This window comes from Rhagoletis zephyria, unplaced genomic scaffold, assembly GCF_001687245.7.
Source record: "Rhagoletis zephyria isolate East Lansing unplaced genomic scaffold, Rhagoletis_zephyria_1.1 Rzeph_scaffold_02430, whole genome shotgun sequence".
In the NCBI taxonomy this organism is placed as follows: domain Eukaryota; kingdom Metazoa; phylum Arthropoda; class Insecta; order Diptera; family Tephritidae; genus Rhagoletis; species Rhagoletis zephyria.
The window spans coordinates 46,312-55,190 of record NW_016159514.1 but is presented as its reverse complement, the minus strand read 5'-3'; positions in this window follow the sequence as shown (position 1 = coordinate 55,190).

The following is an 8,879-nucleotide window of genomic DNA, read 5'->3' as shown; positions in this document are numbered from 1 at the left end:
AAACAACAATCAAGCAATGAAGCCAACGCAAAAACGAATGATGAGCGGTGATCGAGTAGCAGTACGCGATTATCTCTCAAAGAGGAAGTGGCGATTCGGAGTGGTCGAATCGTGTAAAGGCGATTTACACTACAACGTGAGACTCGATGACGGTTGCATATGGACAAGGCATGCCGATCAAGTGAGGAGGTCGGGAGTAGTAGCCCACAGTGAGCAAGCAACAACAGCAAACGGAGAACAGGTAACTAACAACACAGAGACGCCGGAGACAAACACACCACGCGAAAATCCGCCAGCGTTTTCAAGGCAATCAATCAACGCATTACCTATTCCGAAACCCACAGTGACGGCTGAGCCTGAAGGGATGGTTACAAAAGCCGCAAATCCAAATGTGACCGAAGTTAAGCAGACACCAGCAACTGAAACGACACAACAACAACAACCACTGCGACGTTCGCAGCGACAACGCAAAATACCAACCCGCCTACGACAATAAAAACAACCAACAAAGTTTAGTTTTAAGCCAAACACACTATGCTAAATTTAAGCAATTTGAAATAATGCAGCTTGTAGAAATATCGGTGTAAGTTATTGAATTTATTTGTAAACATACCAATGAAGAACATTTAAAATTTAGGGGGGAGAGAGATGTTATGTTATTGCAATGTTATGAATCGTTATGCTAATGCACTTGAAGATGTTCAGCTATTGAAACAGTACATACTTTTATATTCCCCTCATTTAACATTATGTATTTACTCATATGTATGCATTCCGTTACCTTGGTACAATATGTATATATATCCGTCTCTGAATTACGAATAAAGCAGTCGAAGTATAACCTTCAAATGACTCGGACATAACATATATTATAACATAGAATAATAGTAGAGTTAGAATTGCAATATATTATTTTATTATTTGCAGGGTTGCATTTTATAATTCTTTGATGCCATTACAATGTCTGAATTTCTTTTATTTTAGTTTGGTCGTAAATTAAATTATGTCCCGGGATCGCGCGAACCCGAGGGCTTTATCTCGGGATTTCGGGACTCACAAAAGGCCTCGAGACTCCCGGGATTCGGGATCCCGAATCCCGGTACTAGATGCCTTAATCCTAATTGTGTGAATACCCAAATATTTTTCTTTAACCCAATCTCGAAAAATAATTTGTTAAAATTTTTCAATAGAAGATCGTTGTATTGTACCAATATTGTGACTACAAAAAAAAATTGTCGTCCCAATTTTTTTATGTTGTGCCAGTAGCCCAATATGAAAATGTATAAATCTGTACAAATGTATCAATCGCGTGACACTGCCTCAAAACTTTGTGCAATATTAAAAAAATCAACAAATGTCGAGCTTTTCTAATTAAATTTCCTAGAAAGATTCTGAGTATGCAGTTTTGTAGCCCATTGAATTCTAGTGGAATAAAGTACAAGTTTTAAATGGCTAAAAGTTACAAAAGTTAAAAAGGTTTTGTTAAAGAATGAACTATCTATACTATATATAAAATTAAAACCCAAAAAAACGTGAGAGCAAAACAGCCGATGTACTGGGTCAATTTCTATGATTCAAGTTTTAAAATGACATATTTCTACCACAATAGGACACAGTGGTATTTTTAAAATGAGATTTTAATAACAAGTATGTTTAATTAAAGTATAAAGTTGATCAAAAATACAACGCATTGCTAGACCGTTTGCCTTTGATGCGTTTGTGTTTAGAGAGCATCGACAAACCACATACATATTTCTCTCTATTCTCTTCTCTTTTTATACTCAGCTAGCACAGCGCAAAAATAAAAAAAGAACCTTTGCCAGCTTCAGGCATTCAATAACACATTACGTTTGTTTTTGTTTCAAAATTATTTAAGCCACTCCGGAATGAGGTTTTTTTTTATACAACCAAACAATCAAAATTTTGAAACGAGTGCCAAGTGAATGCAGATCCTACTGATTCAATCATTTTACAGCTCTGATACATACATACATTGATCTTCAGCTTTTCCTTTATTTCATAAAAGAAAGATGAAGTTCGTAAAAAAAAGTTGCCGCTGGGCAGCAGAAACCTAATCTTACATCGTAGCATGCAGAATAAATAACACAAAGAAATGTCTGTTTCGCTTCATGCAAATTCTGCACAAAACAAAACTCAACAATGTTAGTTCAACAGATCAACATTCAATCAATCCAATTAGATTTCAATACATGCATACATATGTACATAACTATGTTCAAATAAAAATTGATATGGTAAAGTAATTTAGCCCTGTTTTTTATGGGAATCTTGCCTCTGTCTAGCCGAATTCCGATTTTCCAACGCTGTAGTGCAGTGTCGGCCACAATTACACAATCACATTTTGAGCATGTGTTGAATGCAGCAAAGCTCATCGATACACCCAAAAAAAATCTGCAGACGTAACAAAAAGGTTTGTTTTTGCTAAGTAGAACGTTCTTCTTCTTCTTCTTTTTTGGCGCAGTAACCGCCTAAGCGATTTTGGCCGAGTTCAGCAAAGCACGCCAGTAGTTTCTTCTCTGTGCCAACTGACGCCAATTGGAAATGCCAAGTGAAGCCAAGTCCTTCTCCACCTGATCTGTCCATAGCAGTGGGGCCCCCCCCTTCCTCTGCTACCACCAGCGGGTTCCGAGTTGAATACTTTCAGAGCTGGAGNCATAGCAGTGGGGCCCCCCCTCTTCCTCTGCTACCACCAGCGGGTTCCGAGTTGAATACTTTCAGAGCTGGAGCGTCGGTGTCCATGCGAACGACATGGCCAAGCCAGCAGAGCCGCTGTATTTTAATTCGCTGCACTATGTCCGCGTCGTTTTAAAGCTTATATAGCTCATCGTTCCATCGTCTGCGGTACTCGCTATCGTCAACGCGTAGAGGCCCGTAAATCTTCCGCAATATCTTTCTCTCAAACACTCCAAGCGCCGCCTCATCGGATGTTGTCATTGTCCATACTTCTGCGCCATATACCAGCACGGGCATGATGAGTGACTTATAGAGCGTGGTTTTCGTACGTCGAGAGAGGACTTTACTCCTGAATTGCCTACTCAGTCCAAAGTAGCACTTGTTGGCAAGAGTGATTCTACGTTCAATTTCAATCCTGACATTATTATCGGTGTTAATGCTGGTTCCCAAGTAAACGAAATTCTCTACTTTCTCGAAATTGTAACTGTCAACAGTGACGTGGGTGCCAAGGCGCGAATGTGCTGACTGTTTGTTTGATGACAGGAGATACTTCGTCTTGTCCTCGTTTACCACCAGACCCATGCGCTTTGCTTCCCTATCCAACTTGGAAAAGGCAGAACAGACTTCGCGGTTTTTGTTACCGATGATGTCGATGTCATCGGCATAAGCCAGCAATTGCACGCTCTTGTAGTAAATTGTTCCTGAGCGGTTCAGTTCTGCAGCTCTTATTATCTTCTCCAACATCAGATTAAAGAAGTCGCATGAAAGCGAGTCGCCTGTCTGACACCCCGTTTTGTGGCGAACGGCTCGGAGAGAGGTCTTTCCCAATTCTGACAGAGCTGGTGTTATTGCTCAAAGTCATTTTACACAGACGTATGAGTTTTGAGGGGATGCGAAATTCAGACATAGCGGCGTATTTTATTTTTATTTTATTTATTTATTTATTTCAGTTTACCGAAAACATTGGTTTCTTACAGACTGCACTTGCAAGTTAAACTTAGGTGTACAAGTTTAGTGAAATAATACAAATAGCCTTAATCTTAATTCTGACTCATTAACATTAAAATGTAACATTCCTTTAAAACTATTACATAATCGTATACACCTATTAATTGGTTCATTAATTATATAGTTTGCCTTGTGGGTCCTATCAACCAAAAATCTGTTACTACGCAGATTAATGGGCGTTTCATATAAAGGAAAATAGTTTGAAAGTTCAGAACAGTTTATCTTAGCTTAAGTTAGGTTGATGTGGCAGTCGGTTCAATTTACCAACTCACTTAGACCTTTTGAAGGTCCATTGTGGTACCACTGCAGAACACGGGAACCTCGGTGACTATTCTTCAGAGAACCAATTTGAGGCTCTTATAAAGCGTAGAATCGGTTTTATTCCTACGCGTGATAGTTCCGTAAGAGAGCTAAAGAAGGGCCTGCCTAAAAAGCTTGCTCTCCTCTTGGCCAAAGCTGGGCAGCTGCAGAAGAAGTGCTCTACGGTTTCTTCCTCTTCCTCATCTCTGCAACTTCTGCAATATTCGTGGGAGAAAATTCCTAGTCTTGAAGAGTGCCTGCCAAATAGCCAGTGACCGGTTACACAAGCCGTGACCTTCGCAATGTCCTCTCTTGAGAGGCACAGCAACTCTTTCGTCTTTTTCTTTTCTATTTGCGGCCAAAGCAGCCTGGTTGTTCTACATGTGCCCTCCTCTAGCCATGACCTGTTGGCCTCTTGGATCATGCTATTTCGAAGTTCTAATTTGCAGGTTGCCATGGGTATCCCAATAGTGCCCCTGTTTTCACATAGGGGTAGATTCGTACCTTTCCTGGCTAGCTCATCAGCCCTGCAGTTTCCTTCAATATCTCTGTGTCCCGGAACCCATATGAGGCTGACCTTGAACACGGTGCTAATATCGTTTAGAGCTGCGAGGCATTCCTGCGCAACCTTCGACCTCAGCATTACCATGTTCATTGATTTAATGGCCGCCTGGCTGTCCGAGAAAATATTAATCGTAGTCTTCGTTACGGCATGTGTACTAAGGTACACAGCCACCTCTTTTATGGCTAAAACTTCTGCCTGATAGACACTGCAGTGGTCCGGAATTCGGACGGATAGTTCCAGTCCTAGTTCCTTAGAGAAAACTCCGTAGCCAACCCTATTGTCTAGCTTGGATCCATCTGTGTAAAAATTCAATTCCCCCCGTCTCCATGGTCTTGGCGTTTGCCATTCTCCTCTAGACGGGATGCTCGTCTTAAAGAGCCTATTGAAGATTGGTTTGGGAGCGGAGTAGTCGACTTCTTGGTTGTAACTACCCAGAGTGTGAAGTATGGAAGCGTGACCAAACCGCCGATCCTTCCATAGCACCATACTTCTTAGTTTGAGCGCTGAATCGGCGGCCGCGTATTTTCCCACCAGGTTTATTGCGGGTAAATTGGTAATCACCTCCAGCGCCTTATTTGGGGTGGTCCTTAAGGCACCCGAAATGCATAGAAACGCTGTTCTTTGGACCTTACTCAATAGTTTTAGGTAACTTGCCTTTTGAGTTGCTGGCCACCATACAAGTATTCCATATAAGAGTATTGGCCTGACCACCGAGGTGTATAGCCAGTGTGTAATACGAGGTGTTAACCCCCACTTGATTCCGACCGCTTTTTTGCATGTGTATAATGCAACGTTGGCCTTCCTTACTCTTTCCTCTATATTAGGTTTCCACGTTAGTTTCCTGTCTAATATGAGTCCTAGATACTTAACATTCTCCTTCAAGGATATCTCCACACCCAAAAAGATTAGCGGGGAGACCATGGGAGGCCTGTGTTTCCTTGTGAAGAGAATTGCTTCGGTTTTCTCGGGGTTTACTCCGAGTCCCCTACTCTCTGTCCAGTTCCTAAGCGTGGCCATGTTAGAGCGCAGAATCTCCATTAGGGTATTTGGGTATTTGCCTTTGACGGCAATTGCCAGATCGTCAGCATATGCTGTGACATGGCAACCCCCCCTCTCTAGTGCCACCAGCAGAGAGTTCACCGCCAGATTCCAGAGAAGAGGGGAGAGAACCCCTCCCTGGGGAGTGCCTCTACAGACCTTTCTGCTTATTGTGGTGTTGCCGAGCTTAGCGGTTACCGTCCTGCTGACAAGTATAGACTCGATCAGCACCGCCACATTCTGGTCAACTCCAAGCTCTTCTAAGGCACCCGTTATGGCGCTTGCGTTAATATTGTTGAAGGCGCCTTCTATGTCTACAAAGGCAACCAGAGCGTACTCTTTGTCGAATAAACTTTTTTCCACCAACCCAACGAGCGAGTGCAAGGCGGTTTCCGTGGATTTGCCTTTCGTATAGGCATGCTGCGCTGGGGAGAGCCTACTTGTTGGTATCACGCCCCGTACATAATCATCCACTATCCTCTCTAAAATTTTGAGAAGGAAAGACGTAAGACTGATGGGTCTGAAGTCCTTAGGGTTGGTATGAGAGGACCTGCCCGCCTTGGGTATAAATGAGACTTTTGTCTCTCTCCAGCCTAGCGGGATGTAGCCCATGTTAAGACAGCTTCTTATAATAACCACAATGAACGGAGAGATAGTACCCCGTGATTGCTGTAGCTCTACCGGGTGTATTCCATCAAGTCCCGGTGACTTGTAAGGACCAAAAGTCTTAATAGCCCATTCAATTTTTTCGTTTGTAATCAGTCGGTTTCCCAGATCAGATAGCCCCCCTTCATTCTGGGGGTCATTAGGTTCCACCGGCTTATTTCCAGGGAAGTGTGTGTCCAGGAGGAGACCTAAAGATTCCTCGCTCGTCGTAGTCCATGAGTTCCCTTGACCCTTGAGATAGCCAAGGTTGCATGGCGACTTTGCAAGAATTCTTCTTAATCTGGCCGCTTCCGTGGTTTCCTCAATTCCCTTGCAGTAACTTTGCCAGGATTTACGTTTCGCATTTCTAACTGCTTTTTTGTATACTTTCAGATCAGCCTTGTAGGCTTCCCAGTCCTCTGCTGCTCTCGTGGCTTTGGCCTTGTTGAACATTGACCTATTAGATTCACGTAACAAGGATAATTGTTTCGACCACCAAGGTGGTTTGCTTTTTCCCCTGTATCGAACAACCGGGCACCCGGCTGACAAAGAACTATTCATGGCTTTAGTAACCTGATTAACCAACCCCTCCAGCTCCACCTGCGTGGCGGGGTCTCGGGGAGGTATCTTTGGCAGTAAAGTCCTTAATATATTATTGTAAACCCCCCAGTCGGTATTTCTAACATTTCTGAACTCCCTTACTTGGGGGGTCTTAAGATCTATTTCGAATTTAATATAACGATGGTCAGAATAAGATTTTTCATTCAGTACTCTCCATCTCTTGATTTTATGGGCAAACATGTCTGAAGCCAGAGTTATGTCCAAAACTTCCTCTCTACTCTTTGTTATAAAGGTCGGCTCTGAGCCTAAATTCAAGACACTAAGTTTGTTCCCTAGAATGAAGTCTAGTAACGACTCACCTCTAGCATTCGTGTCCGTACTCCCCCACATCAAGTTGTGGGCATTAGCGTCGCAGGAGGCAACCAGTGGTTTGTTCTTGAAGGCTGCTTCCTCGGCCAAGGTCCGAAACCCATCTGGTGGCACGTCCTTGTCATGGGCAATGTAGGCAGAGGCTACGCAAAAGCTGGTTTTGTCCAGCTCAATGCTTGCCACTACCAGATCGCCGTCACTAAGCTGTGGGAGCAGGAAGATGTTTAAGTTGTTCCTTGCTAATATGCAAGCTCGAGTCTTACCTGCATTTTGTGCGGCAATAAGCTTAAAGTCCTTCATCCCAAGTCCGCAGATTTTATTGCCGTGTATCCACGGTTCCTGGATGAGGGCATCGTCGAGTCCACCGGCAGCCAGGCGGACCTCAAGGTTCGCAGACGCGAGTTTAGAGTGGTGGAGGTTGATCTGGATCAGCTTCATCAGAATCTGTCCGTTTTACCTCCACCATCGTGACATCCACGTCCACCTCTTCGATCTCACCACCCAATCCTTTTGCGCCAGTGGGGCTAGCGATTCGGCGTTGAGGATCAGCAACACCTGCCTTCTATTCTCTACTGGCTCCTCTATCTTCCCTACCAATTATGAGTTGGCAGGTCCTTATTACAGGATCTGAAGATCCTATCTATCCTATCCTATTATCTTACCGGATAATATTTGAAAGACAAACAAAATGAAGTTGGATATTCGCCTATCGCATAGGGACTGTAACCCTAGCAGTTTTCTTATGGCCTCAAAAGGTGGAAGGTCACTAGTCCACTTCATTTTTTTAATTGCATATTTAGTTATGGATCGTTGGATCCGTTCTGTTCGATTTGAGTGACTACAGTAAGATGGATTCCAAACGATAGAACAGTATTCGATGACACTACGAACCATTGATGTATAAAGCGCCTTAATGGTGATAGGGTCCTTAAATTCCTGACTGTTTTTTTTTTGATAAAGCCAACCATAGATTTCGCTTTAGCGATCATATAATCGTAGTGATTATTGAAGCGGCAATTTTAACTAAATATAACGCCCAGATCTTTTAACTCATAATTACGAGCCAAGTCATGATTATTTAAATGGTAATCAAATAAAATGGGAGCTTCGGTGGGGCCACTCTGACTTATTCGGTTTAAGGGCTCACTGAAGTCTGCAGCATCTGTTCACCAGTAGGTGCGGCTGCAAGCGGGTGTCTGCTTGGAGCAAGCGGCTCGCTATATAAACGTGTATTTGGTTGCGAAACCACCCCCGTCCCAGCAATGGGTTGTGCGATGGGCTTGGGACCCACCTCGTAAAAACCACTTCCAGTGAAGAAGCTAGGCAAAGCCTCGGATGAGACCCCCCCTTATGATGACGACCACGGCAAACGTATAAAGGACTACGATTTGAGTGCATGCACCTGGAATGTCCGGACCCTTAATGGGCAAGGTGCCTCTGCCCGGCTGGTTGATGTCCTCGTAAGGACAAAAGCTGACATCACCGCCATCCAAGAAATGCNCGGTGGACGAGCGTCTAGCCACAATCCGCATCAAAGCGAGATTCTTCAACATCTCGCTCATCTGCGCCCATGCCCCGACGGAAGAGAAGGATGAGTCATCCAAGGATCTCTTCTATCAGCGCTTGGAGCGCACGTACGTACGATATCAAAATCGTGCTTGGCGGCTTCAATGCCAGGGTGGGCAAGGAAGGGATCTTT